Consider the following 20769-nt stretch of genomic DNA (forward strand, 5'->3'; position numbering starts at 1 on the left):
AAAACATTAAAACAAATAAAATAATCTTCCAGTTCTGTTGAGATGCACAAAAGAGAATGAACTTAGGAGAACAATTTCACAGTAGACTTTTTGGTCACAACACACTCATGTTTTAGATTTCAACCCTTGCAACACTTTTTTATTATAGAAGAAATTTTCCATTCTAAAAGACTTACTTCTTGAATTTTAGATCCAGGAAAGGACTGTAAGGTACCTAGAGCCATAAGACCTAGGTATTATGCTATCTAGTATAATATTAAGTACTTGTCCTCTAAAAGAATCTTTAAGACTCATTTTCTTAAGAGCCTCAGGTCTTTCTGATCAAGGAAAAATCCACATTAACATTTTCTTCACTGCAGAAAAAAAAGCACATCAAGATTGGCTTTGAGTAAATTTTGCCAGAAAATCAACTGAAGAACTCAGGACCATTTGGCAATTAAAATAACTTGAAAGATCACAGAGTATTTTTTTAAGTCAGAGGCTTCCATTATTTAGGTTTGAGCGATTAAAATGTTAAAGTGCAGGAAAAACGTCAATTAGAAGTGTTCACTCTCTTCTAACGTTCACTTTCATAATTCCTGTAATGTCACCCACTGATTCACATGTCCTGTCAAAGTCTCCTAAAGTGAAATAAACCTTAATATTTTGGTATCTTCCCCAAATAAAGAAAATTGAGATAAATATGCCTTTAGGTTTGTTTCAAAGGAGCAAGAAAGGGGCACAAACCCACATGCCTTCAACTTGCAAATTACACATGGTAAGCATACAGTTAGCAAAGAATCTTTAAAATGCTCAGATACTAAAATAAAATAAAATAACCCTTTAGTTATTGGAATCAGATGGCTAGTTATATACAATCATAATGAAAACTTATTTTAACAAAATCTTAAGGTAAATACTTAAAGCATACACACTTAATATTTAGTTTAAGTAGAATTTCACAATGGTGCAAAACAAAGAATGGTGCAGAAGAATAGTACTGATGTATTCTCCAGCAGAGAAGACATGAAATGGCATTTACGGCTGCACTGACAAAGTAGCTGCTGAGAAAAGTGACATGTATACAACTGTTCTAAACCAGCATATAATTAAGAAGCAAAAATAAAACATTACAAGAAGCACTGCCTCAGACATCAAAACCTTCTGAAGATAAAAGGTGCCATGGCACTTATCTGACCACATAAATACCACAAAGCATGAACACTGCTGTACCTGAAAATAGAAAACTCCACAGAAGTACATAAACAAACAGTAATATAAAATAACCATTCTAGAAGGAGATGTGTGTTTTAGCAGACTGAGTCCAGAACCATTACTTCAAACATGATCAAACACACCCTCTTACATTCAAACACTGCAAAATATCACACTCACTTGGCAAAAAATACTTTCATATCAGCTATGACACAGTACAGTAAATTTTTGGTAGGAAAAAAAGCAACTATTAGAGTTGTTTGGCAAGTCATTCAATATACTGTTTGCAAAATACTTACCTTAAAAGACATGCCTTAACACACTTGCATTTTTTCCAAATATGGAGTTCAGTAATAGAACTGCAGAAACATCTGCAGTACCTGCACAGCTTTGCCTGACCTCCATTTCCACAAACACAATTCTCTCAGAGTATACTTCATCATTTCCTGTGGACTGATGAAAACCTTGTAGCTTAAGCTAAGGTTTTGGGTGGTTTTGTTTGGTTTTTTTTTTTTATTTCCCCCACACTGCAGCACTCAAACCAACACAAGACTTTCAGTCACATACATTTCTAATTAAAATAACTTGAAATGTGTGTGACTGAAAACCTTGGGTGGTTTGAGTGCTACAGTGTACATTTCTAATGGCTCTGTATAGCCGTAAAGTTGAATATTCAGGTTTACTACAATCTTTAGGAAAGACCACAAGTAGCTCATACTAAAGGAACATATTTCTAATCATGCTACTGGCTTTGGTGAACAGTATTTTTAAATACCTCAGTGAAACATGTAGGCAAATTTTGCAGATGTGTCACTTAGGAAGCAGCTGTGTTATTTTGGTGTTTCACAGTCAAAAGCAGTATTTTCCCATCTCAGGAAATATGGGTCTGTAATATTAATTAATGAAATACTGATGTGCATTGAATAGAAGCATGTCTAAACCCTTAAATTAAGGTGAAACAAGCTAGTCTTCCTGAATCTGAGGGTCACACTAAGGAGCTACTGTTGTTTACTTCAGGAGAGAACCAATTCAGAGACCTCATTTGAGCCAAATCTAGCCATGAGACTGTCTCCAACAGATACTTGTTTCCAAAGACTAAAGCACCGTTAGAAACTGTAAGTACTTGCATTAACAACATCTCAGCATACTTTACCTCCTATTATTCTTAGAGAGATACAGATGATTAATGCTTGGCAGAAACTAGTAAGACTGATTGGGGCAGGGGAAGCTGGTTGCACAGGTGGACCCAGACGAACCTGTGCTCTCTTCAAATATTAGTTAATTCCTCTCACTTTTTTGAGATGTAAATAAAATCAAGAAAAAAGGAAAATGGAAAGCGATTGTTTTCTTACCATGGGGAAAGCAAGAGAAAGCACAAACAAAAACAAGTCTTCCTATATAGCATCTCAGAAGGACATTACTGAAGATGACAGAGGAAAAGACTCCAAGACCTAGTAAAATAACTCAGTTTCTCAGATCACAATGCACTCATACTTAAAGCAGTGCAGAGGCACCATCTTTCCACACAGAATTCCTTAGGGCTGAACGGATTATTCTCTACTAGACAAAACCACCAGCTTTCTAGGATAGCTACTCAACACACATACAGTAACAGAAATATCCTATAACATCAGAAATGTTTTGCTAGTATAGCTTTTAAGGGACCAGCATAAGCTAGTACAGAACTGTACCCTACGACCCTTGGTAAAGCAGATATCAAATAACCACCACATAATTGTTGCATTAGTTCAACAATTATGTTCTACTCTAAACAGTAGTTTCAGTTATTACCAATTCTTTCTGCAGCCATTATCCCCTGTCATAGCCCTGCTGACAAAAAGCAGGTCAAATCATCATGCAACCTTGCTCAATTCTCAAAACACATTCAAGGGTAATTTAGTATGTCGGGAAAACACAATCAATGTAAAACTTGCTAATAAAGATAGCCTTACAACTTAAACGCAACATTTTCAGCTCTGATCACTGTCAGATAAACTTTATACATCACTTCAGCAGTGTCATTTCTGGAGCTAATACAGAACATATCAAACTCTGCAGGGTACAATTCATAAATGTAGAAAGAAAAAAACAGGCACACATAGCTTTGAGTATTCTTCCTTCCAGTAAGTTAAATAACCAATTATTCTTTGAGGAACAATAAAAGATCTGTTCAAGTGTTTCAAAACCAATGCTAACTGTAACAGTACAAACGAACATGTGACAATGTTTCATATATCAGATTAAATAAGATTAATTCAGATTTTAAAGTAAACTGAATCCAGCTTCTAAGGAACAGCTAGAAGCATTTAAATTGTTTGCTTGTGTTAAGGCAGGGAAGAAAGTTGCTTAATACTTAGTTTCATTAACATGGCCACTGAAAAAAGAAACTCTTGAATTCTGTTTAATCAGATTTTCAGCTCAGTAAATCTCAGGTAAACATTAGCAAGGACTCCTCGTGTTTCTACGCTATTTTCTGGTCCTGAAATGGTAATTACTGCAACAAGGACAGAAAACCTTTACTTACCACTTCGTAATCTGAACAACATGGGCTGCTGACCTAGTAGAATTAAATATCCTCTATAATCACTTTTTTTTTTTTTTTAGTGAATTTAATAAACTGCCTCCTTACCATGTACTAAACTCATTGGTTTAAGCTACCTGGAAGTATCACTCTCAAGTACTGAGGTCACAGATCTCATTTTATGGCTTTCCTTGTACACGTAATTTGACAAGCTAAGCAATAAGTAAGTTCAGGTTTTTTTGTGTGGTGGGTTTGTTTTCTTTTTCTTTTTAAAAATCACATACAGTACATTTAAATCTATTTTAACTCTAAGGCAATTGAAAATCTAAAGTTTTCAGTGTACAAAACAAGGTGCTGCTTTAAAACAGACATATGAGATCAATGTTAGGCAAACAAGGTGATGGAAGTTTTTCTTTGGTTCTCAAGGCTTCACTAATCTTATTAGGATTTAGAGAAAAAAACAAAAACAAAGTAGCCAGTCTTCTTTATGATTTTCAGAGATCTGGATACACGTTACTTGTTCTTAAATAGCTTTCAAACAAAAAATCACTCAAATGGAGAATCCCCAAATGTAGTAATGTGAAATGAATGTTTGATTTGGTCAACTAACCTCAGAAAAACTAGTCTTTTCTACCCCGCTCCCACTTTTCAGGAAAAGGAAAGCTTTTTATGCCATTTTCAATTAATGTTTGACTGAAGTAGAAGTAGGTCAGCCATCTACCCTACAATCTAAATTGGACTGAAGTTCAAGGAAACTGGGACAAGAGGCCCCATTACCTACCAGTTCTTGCACTTGCAATTACCATTGTGTTTTTTCAATTAATGAGGCTGTGCCATCACTGACTATGGAGCATTTAAACAGCAGACTTTAACCTGCATCTCAGCAACAATTAAATGAGAGATAAATAATACAAAGTTCAATCTAGTGCTCTCTGAAGATTAGAGTCAGAGACACCTTCGTGTTGAAAATTCAAGCATGCAAGACTACTTTTCAAATATATATGGTCCATGTCCAAAGTGGATCAAAGTGTTGAAGCAAAGTATTAGTAAGTAAGCACATAATACACAACTTCCTTTGTTCATCATGCATACTGCTGAGAAACTTGAGCATTTTAAATGGTTCCACAATGATTCTCAGAAACAGAATCAATTGCTACTAAAGGCAGAATTATACACCTCTCTTGCTTTGTGAACTAACTTCATCTAAATTCATGTGTCAGTAACCTCTACACTCATAAACTAGCAGTATGACAGTCATAACAGCTGAGAAAAGCAGGCACAAATAACTTCAGAATAAAGTGATCAAATTTCATAAGCTATTTAGCTTACTGCAAATCATTCTACACATTGTAATCAAAATGAAAAACTGCATAACATTAGACTCCAGAAAGTCTGGAGTCATTACATTCAAATGCAACATTACATTTTAAATTAAAATAGAATTCAATTGGTATTTTTGCATGATGCATAGTAACATGAATTAATCAGAATAGAAAGGGTTAGTATCATGGAATAAAATAATTGTGGAATTAAAATATCAAACTTGCACACACTCAAAAGGAATGGCTTAAGCCAAATTTCTATAATGTACTTTGTGCATAAATCGTACATATATACATAGGACATATATACATATAAAACCAGTCAGGAATGGAAAATAATTCTCCTCAATACCACAGAGTTTTTCTGCCCTTAGCCTAAAGCTATGTTTAACACATTGGGAATTTTCAGCAATCTTATAAAAGGTGCTACCAGGGCCCATCTCCAACTCAAGATTTTACTAACTCGTTAGTGATCTTGTGCTTATGAGTTTAGCTTGAATGTCTGAACAGATTACACACCATATTTCCTTGCGAAGTGCTGAATTTGTCCTCCAGGATTTGAATGCACTGTATTCGAGCTGACAGCTAGGATGGTATCACCATGCTTACTTCCAAGCAGGAGGGTGGGGGAGAGAATGACATATAGACAGAACTGCACCATGACACTATAAAGGCAGGGCTCTGTGTCACTGGTCACACTAATATCTCAGCCAATGTTCTAGAATAGTTTGTGGTTACTGAAATGAGTCACCTGTCTACATATGACTACAGTTACAAAGCCATATCTCCATGTGGCTCGTCAGTTAAAAGGTTGAGCAGCAAAGGAATCAAAAAAGAGAAAGATTGAATGGTTCAACAGCTGAAACAGCTGTAAGTTGAAAGCTTCAATTATGCAGAAATGCCTTAAAGGTGTCACTGAAAATAAGATTTTTATTTGACTAAATATTCCCAAGAATAAGAAAACCAAGCCATATACTTACTCAACAAATAATAAACTTCAAATTTAACTATCTTTAGCATATGGTAGTGCGAAGAATAAAAAGTATACAAGATTTTAAAATACTGCACAAAAAAGTTTAGACAAAGACAACAAAGAAAGTATCATAAAAATTTATATACAAAACTATGATTTTTACAAGTAACATATAATGATCTTGTTCATAATCATATTCTTTAATGTCATAGGTCAAGTCAAGAACATTTTGGCTGACAACACCTGTGAAACTTAACTACTGGCATTTTCCACTTCTGGTTCTGAAGGCTTAAAGCCTCAATGTAATTATCTGATATAAACAGCATTAGAAAAAGTAAGCCTGCATCTAGAAAGTCTCCTAAACCCTTTTCCTTTCTTGTTTCTGCACACCATTTTTCAATTTTCATGACTTCAGGATACAATGGCTTTACTGTAGGGACAGGCATTCTCCCTACCATAAATCAGAGACAAACGGTGATCTACCCAAATAGCAAAGCATACCAAAGCCAGGAGGCTTTAGATTGACAATAGCCCAACTAGACCCACAAAGCTAACATCAGCTCAAGTAATAAACAGCACACATTATAACACCTCAGTCATTCATTGTAAGCTTTCTTGGGAAGGCCGTAAGTTTTTCTAACCCACTAAGAGAATCCCTCCAGTAACTACACCTATGTTCTCGGTAACGTTTGTTTTTAATAGAGGCAGCTCAATAGCTGAAGAGTCATCATCACAAGTAACCTTCATACAATCAAGTCAGGGCTCAGACCACTATTGTTTTAGGAGCGCTCAACTGTCCTTACTCCTAAAGCTTAAGGGTACAAAGCACTCAAAAGAACAAAATAATTTCAAATATCTTTAAAAATATACTTTGGGGAATGTGTATTTTGATTTACTAAGATTATTTCACAACATGCAAAGATGTTTCACACATATGCATAATTCAAAACCAAAAACCATGAAAAAGCATGACAGAGACATGAGTCTAGCTATAAGATTTTTCTTGCCATTGAGTATTAGTAACCTCTGGTACAACTATCTGAAGGCTACACACACACACACACACACTCCTGTAGCAAAGTTTCTTTCTTTTTGTGAGAAGGAGGCTATCCTCACAGTAAAAGTAGGAATACCAATATTTCTGTTTAACTTGACGTACAGTTTATACCAAAAGACCTCGTACAACTGTCCATACCTGAAAGATAAAATAATAGCTGCTTCACTGAGGCAAAATGTCTGTATATTTGATGCATCACAGCTACTCAAAAACCCAGATATTACACTTAAAACATAATTGTATTTTACCACATCTAAAAAAACAGCATTAGTAAAGAAAGTGCTACATAAAGTATTCAAGAACTTAATAACCTTAAGTTGATTCCTTAGACAATATGCATTCTGTACCTTGCAATTTGTGAAACTGAAAATGAAATTACATTTGACTAACACCTTCAAACAAATTGCCTACCTCTTCGCTTCATAACTGCTACAAGAAATTTGAATATTCAGTATGTTTCATAGGAAGAGAAATAGTTTTATTACCTAGTTTACATTTGCCACAATATCTTAAAAAGCCTGTAGCCATAATTCCAACCCCAAATGCCAATTTGAAAACAAAACCAGCTAATGTTTCTTGATCCCCTCAAGGACTGATAACACTTTAGCACTGGAAAAACTTTGCTTGTCCAAGTCAAATGGAGCAATGAGCCAGTTAACTGTGACAGAGGACAGTCTACCAGATTTTGTTTTCAACAGGAAAGAAATCCCTTTCCTTTCAGCTTCCCAGAAAATCAAAGGTAAGATCTATTCACATACCTAATGCTAGATTTTTTGGGAAGTCAATGCAATAATTGATTAGATTGGCAAAAGATGAGGATTATAGTGAAGGGTCACAGTGATCCTGAAAACAAGATCAAAGTCCTTGGAGTTGATGAGGCTGGACTACACTATGTGTCAAGTAGGTCTTCAAAGAGTGTTCAATAGCCACACTTTGCTACAGTTATCAGATCCCATAAGAAATACTTCAGTGGAGTATTTGTCACTTTACAATGACCACAGAATCCCAGAACAGCTCAGGTTGGAAGGAACCTTGAAAGATCATCTAGTCCAACCCTTTGTGGAAAAGTGAGCCTATCTAGCACCCTGTCCAGTCGCATCTTGAAAACCTCCAGTGATGGGGACTCTGTAACTGGTATCCATCAATTCACAAGACATCTATCTTCAATCATTCAACTTTCAAAAGACAAAAACTAGATCACAATCACAAGAGCACCATTCTCAGTTGGTTACATTTCATTTGCTTACCTCTTACATACACACAACTGTAGTCCATTTTTCTTATGCTAAAGTAGAAGGATACACACTTGAATCTTGCAGCCAAAGCCATTAACTAATCCTTTACGAATTCTAATACCTGAAGGAAAAATTTCATAGTAACATAACATTTTACTGGTACAACACAGAAAATTTAAGCCATACCTAATAAATGATACAGGTTTTCCATTATAGTCCATTTTGCATAATGTACATTGAAAATACACAAGTAACTAATAGCTTGAAAGAACACTCATTTGGTACACACATACTCAACAAAATAGTCTTTGTCCTAGGCTTATTACATCCTGGTATAACTATCTGTTTCTTATCATATAAATATACTTCTATTGTAACATCCATTGGCATGAGGTTTGTCTTCTTTACTAACCCCCTCAGTATCTGCATTGTTATCTGTTACCTTCAGACAATTATTAAGTATTCAATTATCTGATCTTGTCCTTAATGCTGCTCTGAGAGCATATACATTAGAGCATATTAGAATTTGCAACGCAAAACACAAGAATGTGAAAAGAGTCAGTAATGATAAATGCCCAACTACATTCCTCAAAAAAGATACAGCTCTAAACCCAAAATATTTCAGTCTGGCATATTTACCACTGGCACCTAAAAACCCTTTCAAAGAAAGGCAACTATTCTTTCAGAAATGTATGTGCATTCTTATTTCTACACAAATTGAAGAATTCTAATGACACCAAACCAGTCTAAGTCTAGCCAACATTTTGTTAGAATATAGTATTCACCTGTACTTCAGCTTTGAGAGCTTTTTGTAAAAGAAGCTACAGTAGTTAACGCAAAAACCTTCTGTTGGTCTTCATTCTGAGGCTCCAAATAACAATACCTGGTACTAAATGGTATAATTTAGATTTGCAACAGAAGAAGTGTTACGTGATACCAGAAGAGTTCTAAGGGTTTTTCCATGCTCTCCCTGGCTGCTTGTATAGAATATATGATGAACTATATCCCTACAGTATTATCAAATAAAGAAGTTTCTAAAGATAGCCTTTGCAATGTAAAAATAGTGCAAAGAAGGCCATTTGAACAGGTTTACTGCCAACTCACAGCTTTGACTGAGTCCTAGCAAAATTATCATTGAAATTAGTTTTACTAACTCCATATGGTTCCAACTGACAGTCATAAATCAAAATGCAACACCACTCTCCATTTTCTAGTGTCTGGAAAAGGTAAAAGTCAATGGAAGCTAGCACCAAGTAATATAAGTAGGATAGGTAGAAAAGAGGAAAAAAAATCATACTAATATCACTGACAAAATAATCAGAATACAATGCTATAGAAAAGGTTCTTTTAGCTATGCAAAAAAATTCTGGCTCAAGGTTCAAGATATGCAAGTACAAATCCAGCACTGAAAGCTTATCCAAATTCTGAAAATCTCAACTCATCTTTTACAGTCCTCTAGTTACAGTATTTCAACAGTAATATTCCAAGAATCTATTCAACAGTTTCAGGATCTAGATGCAAGTTACCATCTGAATTCATTCACCTTAACACAGATAACCAGTAATTCTATGTTGAGTTTTAAATTCTAGACACAATCAGAAGAAATCCAATAACAAATTAAGTGGATTTTCAAGAAGGTAAGTTCTTGCTTGCTTCAATATTTAAGTTTCAGTAGGCTAGCTCTAGACAAAACTTTAAAGTTGTTCCATTTTCACTTCATGCATTTGACATATGTATGCCAAATCCCTACTTGCACTTGTCTTATGTCAAGATGAAGAAATTTTTTTTCCTTAAAACAGAAAAAAACATTCGTAAAGAATGTTAGCCAACTGGGAAGCAAGATTTAAAAATGTTTTTTTAAGCTTATGTGGTTAAATTTCCAGCATCCCTTTTGGTATTCATAGCTACATAAAGCAGTTAAGCACCTGAAATTGGGTGATGGTGAAATACACAAAAGACATGACTTGCATTCCTTCTTCTTTTAGGGCAGATACTATAGCCAGATTGAGATTTTTCACAGTACTCCAAATTTAAACAGGCACACTGACTCTGATGCAAACGCCTAGGTGCAATATGCTATTCCTTGCACTTTCCAATAATTCTCATGGGGCAGCATAGCTGCATAACTAGAGAAAGTAGCTCAAATTTAATTCAAAGATTTATGTAATACATTTTTCCTTGACAAATTCAAAACACATTTTTAGAGAAGCATATTTATAAAATCTTCAGGTTTAAAGAGCCAATTTGTACAACAGCTTTTCATGGTATTTTTTCCTACCTAATAAATTGCATTTCAGTGAGTATTCTAGCCAAATTAGATACTTTACACATCCCTGAATATTAATAATATCATAGAAACTTTATAACCTTCACAGTTTAACTACTAACATAATTCACAACTCAAGTAATCTCAAAAGATATACCAGTACAGCATTATCCATTCAAAACATGTAGTATTTTATCCATATGTATGAAATGTGAAAACACTACAAATGCAAAAAATACATAAAATGTGAACAATGAAAATACCTTCAGATGTACTTGAAAACATCAAAATGTGTTCAAGTTCTTAGCAGTTTTTACACCATTTCCAAGAAATCTTACTGCATCGCAAGGAAATAGAGAAAATCACTGTAGAACTAGTAATTTTGTTCAGCAATAAATCGGTAGGCATTACATGCTAACTTTAGCACAGTTTGTCCTTAATTACACAAAGGAAAGTGTTTCTGCAGTACTTAACATGTAGAAGCAAAGATGCTTCCTATCTAGCCTGTTTTGCAAGAAAGGGGAGGAGAGCAAAAGGGGCAGAAATATCAAAGATCTCCAATTGCAGTTTCAGTTTCTCTACAGGGCTAGTAAAAAAACCCCACTTAATTGCATCCTTAGAGAAAGTTAGACTACTTCATATTTTATTAGACTGATCAAAGTCTAAAGCAAAGAAGCTATAGGTTGTCTTGCATAACTCTAAAATAAATCCAGAATTAATGTATATTTGTTTTATCTGTTTGCATGTATCAATTACTGAACCGCTACCGACAGTGATTGAAATTGCACAGGACAGATTTTACTCATGATACCCATACAGCTCACGGGATTTACATTCTACCAGAAACTATGTAATAGCCTGATCTAAACCAAGTGCTAAAAATATAGTAATTAGATACAGACTAGACCCACCTATTGTTCTCTGATACAGGGATACTACAAGCCAAAGCAGAAGCAGCTGCTTATACGCTACTTTGGACAAAGGATTTCTTAGCCAAATTCAAACCAGTTTTAAGGTTCACCTACAGATCCTTAGAGGACAATCCCTATAGTTTTAAAGCTCCTCAAATTTGTGTTTAAGAACACACCTACCTCAATGAACAGACAAGACATTCATGATATCCAGTGAATGAACTTTCACCTTTCCCAATGCAGTGAAAAATTAAACTAAGAAAAGCACAAAGTGTTCTGCATACTGCTCAGTCTGCTTTCTTGGGAAGATGTTCTCTACTAGCCAATCTGTGCACCTGCTTCAAAAAAACATCAGGTGGAACAGTGCTTTGCTGAGAATAGCTAAGAAACCAGACCAGGCAGTATCATAGAACAAAATTAACAGGAGGATCCAACTAATTCTATTTGATTATTTTTGAGGCATGAAAAAAGCCCCACAAACAGAACAGGTTACAATAAGGTAGGGAAGTAGTTTTTCCAGTTTAGGAAATAAGAGAGCTGGCATGGTTTTTGTGCATACCTAGATTTTCCCCTGTTAAAGAAAAAAAAAATCTAAAAAACCCACTTGATTCTTTCCACAAGATTGACTCAATTTTGGAAATTAAATATTGAGTCAGAATTCAAAGCTATTGTTAAACCAGGCTTTGAAGAACTAAAGTGTTAAACAGGTTAACCTAAAGCTTCTGCTAGGAGTTTAAAAAAATTATTTAGCATTCACTTTTTTTTTTTTTTACAAATACAGCATTTCATTACATAAGAATATGTATCAGTGTTACACATTAGAAACATTTAAGTTACAACTGAATATTTTAGAAGTCAAAAGGCAAAGGCTTTTAGCTTAGAACTTGTTCAATTTTGAAAAGTATTTCAATTCTGTCTTCTAGTCATTCTACACTAAAATATTTAGGGGAAATTTAAGGGAAAAAATCAGCAAATCTATGAATTCAAGATAATTTGAAACATTACCTATTTATCCATGCATTTAAAATTGATAAGAAAAAAAACCAAAAACCCAAGAAACATAAGTTTAAATGCATGTTCAATTCCCTTCACTATAAATAGTTTAAGGGTACAGTCTCCAGGCAGTAAGTGTTAAATCTTACTCAGTTGTGTTTCAGCAGCTCACGTAGCACAGCTTCAGCTGCTAGGATGAGTAACACTGCTGCATTTATATACACTCAGTTTTCCTTACTTTATTACATCCTGATCATCTTTGGCATACATGGGATTATAAAAGCACTTATACAAAGACTACAACCAACATTCACTTTACAGGCTGACTTTATAGAAATTATTCACTGTACAGCTCATCTCAATACCTACTTTATTACGATATAAATTTGTTCCTCTGACAAAGATTGATCTGGTCTTCTCCCACATCCCTCCTGACCTATCCCTATGCCATCAATTCTATTCAGGAAGCCAGGTGCTAAGCTTTATCCAGCTGAAAAATACTCTGCCAAAAATAAAAAGTTGCTTGCTGGACCAGGAAACCAACTCCAGTCACAGCACAGCCACATAAATAGTGTCAACACAGAGCACGTAGCAAGAACAAACCAGGGAAAGAACCTGATTTCCCATATTAGTAGCAACACAGACTGTCACTGGTTTTGGAGTTACTTGCCTTATCACTGTTATCACTGTTAGTAGAAGTAGCAACAAGCTTCTGAGCTAGTTTAATGAGTTACAAGATGTTATGCTAATAAAAGAAACAAGCAAGTACACATACAACACAAAAGATACTATTCAGAAAGTCTGAGACCCTGAGAGACAGGCAAAAAGATATTTTCATTGTTTATGCGCAAGCAGTAGGCACACAAGAGAAACTAGATTTTTGCATTTGGGAACATAAATCAAGCCCATTTAACATCACTGAAACCTCACTGTACAAGTCACATGACTGAACAGTTTGTATGTGGTTATAACATAGGTAGAGAGGTCAAGAAAGGAGCGGTGCCACTTCTGCAGTAATATTCATTACTCGTTTGAATTATTAACAACTTTAAAGAATGCTAACACTCCACAGATACTCTGCAATGTCTTCCAATAGCTCATGCACCACATGGGCTCTAACTAGTGTCTACCCAAGACCACTAAAGTACACCTAACAACACAGAGCAGTCAGCTGCTGTGTGAAGGAGAATGCTACATTACTGTGGCCCCCTTTGGTCCCACTGACACGTTTCATGTTTCACTTTCCCAATTCTAAAATTGGCATGGAATTTAACATACTTATAGGTGACGATGCCCTAACTCGGAGCATGTTACATCCAATACAAAGGAACTCCATGTATACTGTACCTCAAAAGAGAATGGATGACAGAACTAAAAGAAGTTACTACCTGCATACCAGACCTGAGATGACTCAGCCCATTTCCAGCTTCAACTGAGAAGACTTAGATTTGACAATCTGATAAAAATATTACTTTATTACATAAGATTTATTTAATAGTGGTCCCCAAAACCACATTAGAAGAAAACAAAAGTAGCTACAGAAATAGCTATACCTGAAGTGGAAAAGGGGGAAGTTCATGGTAACAAATGTAACAAAACCTAGGAATGATGAAAGATGGCAGAAAGAACACAGAAATTGTTGAAGTGGTAGACCTCAAATATATTTAAAACTCCTTTATTGTCCTTATTATAACAATCTTAGTAACAACGTTATTCATAAGGTATCAACATTTTAATGTAGTAACAGAGGCAGAAGATCTATGAATGCTGACAAATAATCATATCTGAGTGATATGACTATCAGCTCTCAATTTAGAAATCAAAAGGGCTTAGCAGTCCAAACAAGCATGGCCAAATTAGTTTTTGTTCAAGAATTTTAAAATAGCATTCGGGAGGCTTTAAGTCATGAACTTTTAAGAAGTTTTGAATAATGGGGAAATTCCATCAGATTGGAGAAAAACTAATGTCACACAAGCATTTCAGAAGTGACATGGTTAGTTTACTAAAGACAAGTCAATTAAAATGGAACAAAATAGATTCCACTTGAGCATAACAAGTTGATTATTATTATTATATAGGTAAGAAGAAAAAGCAATATAACTAACTTCTTCATAGCATCCTCTTTTTATCACCATCCTGAGTGATAATGACTATGCTGAGGACATAGTTTCAACACAGCATTCAACTTGCTATCCCAAGGTATTTGGATTGAGACACAGAATTATATGAGCTCAGTCTGATACTACATTTATTTTAAGCTCTCAAAATACAGAGTCAAGAAATATTACAAAGCAGGATGTGTCCACCGAGTTACTGCTAAGCTATTTACCATTATTATCAGTGACGTCAAAAAAAGATCAGGAATCATGACTAATCTACTACACAGCCTATTTATGAAAAAGCCTGAGGAAACAGTAAGTAACAGAGAATCCAGTGCTGATAAACTTATTTGAATTGTTTGCTGAAATGAGCAAAAGCTAAAGATGCTAATTTGGAATTCACATTGGGCTGTACCAAGACAAAGTTTAATTTTCATATCTCAAAGATGGCCTGATATTTTAAGCATCAAGTTGGAAGAATTTGGAAATGGAAATGAATACTCACTTGAACGTGCTCAATTAATTGTAGGATGTAAACATGGTGCTGTGAGGTAGGCAGCTAGAAAGATATATTATCTGACTATACATCAGAGAGAGAGTACCCTGTTTCAGAAAGCAGGACTAATTAGTCAACTGGGCAACAAATAGGTTTATTGTGGACTGTACATCCATTCTGAAAAAAAATCTGCATCAAATCATGGCATGTATCAAACCAAAAGGCATAACTTCTCCAAGACAAACCTGCCACTGGCCAAGGCTGAGCCCATCTGCAACGGTGGTAGTGCCTGCAGCCCTAAAAGTTCCCTGAGCCAAAAACCCTGCTAGTAGAAAACAGAACGGCAGTAAAATATACTTAACTTGGTGTCAACCAATGGAAACACTAGTGGCCTACCATAATTGTGGACCAATACAAATAATCAATGAGACAGCAATACTCTTACCACAGGGCATAAGAGATTCTAAGAAATTTAATTACCCTGCCCAAAAGAGGAACAGCTAATCAATCGATTTCTCACTGTATTTGAACAACACAAGACTGGCAGAGTTCTTTATATGAAGCTCTCTCCTAACACACAAAAATTAAAGTTGTTTAAAGGAAATGGTTATCCAGTTTCAGTTCTCAGATGTGAAACAGAGTACTCACATTTGGAATGGAACCATCACCACAACCTGGAAAGAACTTGGGAATAATTCCCTTCAGTTACGTTCACCCTAGAGCTTAACCAAGCTGTTCAATGGCTCCTACAAGTTAGGCACAATTGTACGTTGACCAGATATTAGATTACTTAGACTGGTTAGATTATTTCAGGTAAATAACAAAAAAAAAGAGTTTTGAAACTTTTATCTGTAACTATTAAGGGACAGACATTGAAGAGTTTGGAAAAAATGCTTTTTAAAATGTTATTCAAGGACTGTGGAAGTAAGCATGCCTACAAGTTGATGTTGCATACATGTGGTTCCATTCATAGAATCACAAAATCGTTTAGGTTGGAAAAGACCTTTAAGATTATTGAGTCCAACCGTTAACCTAGCACTGCCAAGTTCACCACTAAACCATGTCCCTAAGCACCACATCTACACCTCTTAAATACCTCCAGGGATGGTGACTCCACCACTTCCCTGGGCAGCCTGTTCCAATGCTTGACAACACTTTCAGTGAGGAAATTTTTTCCAATATCCAATCTAAACCTCCCCTGGCACAACTTGAAGCCATTTCCTCTTGTCCTATCACTTGTTACTTGGGAGACCAACACCCACCTGGCTACAACCTCCTTTCAGGTAGTTGTAGAGGGTGAGAAGGTCTCCCCTCAGCCTCCTTTTCTCCAGTCTAAACAACCCCAGTTCCCTCAGGTGCTCCTCACAGGGCTTGTGCTCTAGACGCTTCACCAGCTTTGTTGCCCTTCTTTGGACACACTCCAGCACCTCAATGCCTGTCTTGTAGTGAGGAGTCCCAAACTGAACACAGTACTCGAGGTGCAGCCTCACCATTGCCGAGTACAGGGGGACGATCACTTCCCTAGTCCTGCTGGCCACACCATTTCTGACACAAGCCAGGATGTTGTTGGCCTTCTTGGCCACCTGGGCACACTGCTGGCTCATGTTCAGCCAGCTGTCGACCAACACCCCCAGGTCCTTTTCCACTGGGCACCTTTCCAGCTGCTCTTCCCCAAGCCTGTAGCGTTGCATGGGGTTGTTGTGACCCAAGTGCAAGACCTGGCACTGATCCTTGTTGAACCTCATACAACTGTCCTCGGCTCATTGATCCAGCCTGTCCAGATCCCTCTGTAGAGTCTTCCTACCCTCAAGCAGATCAACACTCCTGCACAATATGGTGGTGTCTTTAAATACAAGGAGTTACTTTAACATACCTAAACATGTTTGTTACAGATTTATCATTTCTCCTGACAAGAAAGCAGCGTTGTTCCACAGTGATCCAGGTATCTGTCAATTTGCCAAGGATCAGAGGCATAAGTCAAACTAAAAAGATGTCCTATTTGTCCTATGACTCGTGGCAGATCCTTTATTGAAATCTGTACCTCACATTATCCTTTTTTAAGAAGGACACATTAAGCATATTCACCCCACACCCTTTGACATATTAAGTGAAAAATTAAAAAAAACAAACACAAACTTAAAAGAACAGTGAAGTATGGCTGTGCATCTGCTACTGAGAATAAATAAATTTCTTATTTCAATATTCTCCTACCATTACTATGCTAAGTAAGAAGTTCTGTGCAAGTTGGTTTTGGAACCCAGAATCCTTGGCTATGCTCAGAAAGCAGAGTTTGAGATGCCAGGTACAAGAATTCTGCTAGTCCTTTCAGAGCTCAGTCAGTATACACCTTTTGTTGTTACAATCACCAGCTGACATGTGGGGAAGACTAACTTATTATCATACACAACAGTCAGATTTACGAGTCCTGTTTGTGCTACTCACAAAAGACACAATAAGGCAGAAAGAATATCACACTTCTGCAAAAAGACACTTCACAATGAAGATTACAGGAACACCAGTCATCCAGTTTTAATATTAGTAAACAACCCACTACTTTATAGTCAAAAGCTAAGAATTTGCAAGTACATCATGATTCAGCAATACATAATTCACAACAGGCATGAGAAAATATTTAAAATACATACTTGTGAACTCCTCTGAGTTCACATTGTCACTTAAAACCTCTGTGGCACTCACTCTCAGTGTGTCCACTGTGTTGCATCTATAAGTTTATGTCAAAAGACTACATAAAACCCAGCCTTTTTTGTTTCAGTAAAACTGAAATTAAATACTTAATACGATTTGACAGACTGTTCTTATCCTGATCATTTTTGCTGTTACATTGGAGTCTTGTTTGTTATTCACTGGTCTAGAGTATACAATAAAAGGGAAAGCAACTTGTTTAAAATTTTTGGTCTGTAAATGCCTTGGAATTAATTCTTAACTTCAAGCAGAGTCCTACACAAGCAAAAAGGGTTAATAACATGCATTGGCCCAAAACCAAACTGCAAGATACAGGTTTCCAACACTGTCAAAATATTTACAACATGTTGTGTAAGCCAGAACAGTTTTTAAATATTTGCATATTCTAAAAAGTTGAACCAAACGACATCACTTAAAGCCTTAGAGACATTTTCTTTTTGCTTCAGAGCTCATTACTGTGCAGTGTTACAGTATCCATGCTAGCTCTATCCCTATTTACTAATTAGGGCTGGGTACCTTCTCAAATATTGACACATCCTGTCCACCAAGATTCACAGGACTCTACCAATGCACACCAATTCACAGTGCCTCAAGCAGAATCACTCATGCTCCAAGAAGCACACATCAAGGTAGATTCTAGATCAACACCATCAGAGAAATTTTGACTGTTCCCTTGCCCCAGGCAAGGTACCTTGCAGGATAGCACATAAAGGAATGACATTCAAGTCTTGTGACAAATTCAACTATGACTGTAGACTGGGAACCAACCCTGGGATACAACAGCCTTTTTACTATTGACTTCAGGTTATTCTCCCAAGCCCAGTGAGCCAACTAGCCAGGTAACATTCATATTAAGTACACCATTCTATTCAACGACACACTCAGAGTACTTAGCTCAGTTTATCTCAGTACAGTTACATCACTGTTATTTCCTGCTTTCTTCCTTTTCATGTCCTGAGAACAATTCATTGTTACATTAAGCCAAGCAAAAAATCGGTAGCTAGGTTTAGTTGAAAGGAACAATGCCACTTCTTTAAGTTTTATGGCTTAAGTCAGAATTTTGAATTAAATCCTATGTTACAAAAAAATTGTTCGTTTCACAGACTAATCTTCAATTCAAGCATTAGAGACTTCATTCCAGGTCTCAGGCAACAAGTCATTAAATCTTATAATTTCCTTTAAAAAGCAGAGATCCCAAGAATGAACAAACCAACACTCCAATGTATTAGTTTACACACACGTCTAAACAAATCTGTTAAAAAAAGCCTTCAATCTGCATCTACCATTCTCCTGGCTTGTTGTATGAGAAGATGCAACTTTTTCCAGGACCTGCTGCTCCCACATTGAGAAAACCATGGACTGTCTCAGAAGCAGAAAGCTACCATTTAGCTAATCTGTATTACTCCCACAGATTCATACAAGCACAGGCAATTCTTGACTAGCAGCACTGCTAAGCATTTTATCCTTTGTCATTGCTGTGACAAGCACAGAAGTCTCTTATCCTGCGTTTACAGGCTACCAATTGAAGCCACAGTAACCTTTAGGCTCATTTTAACCACAAGCAGGGAAGCACAGAATTGACATAAGGACATCTTTAAGCAAGTAGCTCACTCGGCTCTAGAGAAGGAAAAGGTACCCATATGCTGTGTAAGCAGGCCGTGAGAACAATATTTCCTATGCCTAACACTAAATCATTGAAACATGTCACCTGGTAAAGATAACAGGTTCACAATACTGATTTTCAGACCAACATTCAATAAAAAAAAAGCAGACATCTACCCGTTAGAAAAATATATAATCTAGGTATTTTCTGAAAATATTAGTTACAAACATTCATAGATCAAAATGTTGCCCACAATATCACTGCACAGTAAGAAGGCCATGTTACTATAATACTATTTCAAATACTAAAAGAATAAGAAAAAAAAATAGAAAAAATACAATTAATATACACTACAAAGTAAAATGAAGTTTTGTTTACAGAGATGACTTGTGGAATATAGAAACTCTCTCATAAACCTATGACAGTTTAAAAAAGTTAAAGAACACTTAAGACCAGCTACAAAGACGCATACAGCTAACAGATCAACCACATGGACGCATACAGCTAACATCAAGCTCAGCAATCATAAAATGCCATCTAATTTGCCAGCTCGATATTAACTACTGCATCCACTTGCAGCACACTCTCTTCAAAATGAGAGAAAAAACATTCAGTAAAAAAAAAATATTCCAAAACAGTTTTGCCTAACAGCCATTAATAAACTATTTCATCGCTAACTACAATTGTGCTATGTAGCTTTCTTTAACACTGATATTGTTGCTTGATGTGTGGTATGCAGTTTAACCCCCAGGGCAGTTTTTAACGTTTATTCTAGTATGGCACTGCACAACACACAGACCCTGAGCCAAAAAAAATGACTCTAGAACTCTAAACTATGCACAGAGGGGAGTTTGGAGCACCTGAACACGGAACAGCCATGCCAAGGTTAACAATACAGAGGACAAGGTAGCATCTGCACTCCTCTCCTGCTTACCATACCTAAGCTGTTATATAGTATGATCAGAGATCTCTAAAATGATGCTGCATTGCGCTAATTAGACACAGCCCGTGTGCTAACACACGCTACTCTGTAAGCTGATTCAGTCATAACTGGCAGAATATAATCTACTATCTTTGAAGACAAATTGCAAGTTTGACAAAATATAATTTCAGGCAGGTACAGGTATGAAACAGCAAGCACATTAGCCCTTGGCGCTAATAATCTCAACAGTTAAACACACAATTAAGGAGTTTTGCCCTTCTGAAATACAGTTGGCAAATTGTTTTAGTTACCGCTCTCCTTTAAGCAGAAGTACAAGTCTTCCCCCCCCCCCTCCTCTCCCTCCCAAGAAAGCAATGAAGCAATGTTTTTATATTAGTCTTATCACAGACATATGAGAATGATCTTTTTGTTTCACTAAAACCAGAATGAAAACTCAGTTGCTTACATAATGCA

The 20769-nt window shown here is 36.2% G+C and overlaps 1 protein-coding gene across 5 annotated transcripts in view; it reads right to left on the bottom strand.

Moving 5' to 3' along the window:
* Nucleotides 1-20769, bottom strand: part of PACSIN2 (protein kinase C and casein kinase substrate in neurons 2) — a 73496-nt gene that overhangs the window by 50979 nt on the left and 1748 nt on the right. Inside the window, exon 1 of one of the 5 annotated variants that reach the window (XM_054829547.1) lies at nucleotides 8315-8335. The exons of the other annotated variants lie outside the window; for them this stretch is intronic. The gene's annotated coding sequence lies outside the window, so the exon portion shown is untranslated. Of the gene's footprint in view, nucleotides 1-8314; nucleotides 8336-20769 lie in introns of those variants that run through there. 5 annotated transcript variants of the gene reach the window in all.

The sequence above is a fragment of the Grus americana genome, chromosome 1 (assembly GCF_028858705.1).
Source record: "Grus americana isolate bGruAme1 chromosome 1, bGruAme1.mat, whole genome shotgun sequence".
Taxonomy (NCBI): Eukaryota; Metazoa; Chordata; class Aves; order Gruiformes; family Gruidae; genus Grus; species Grus americana.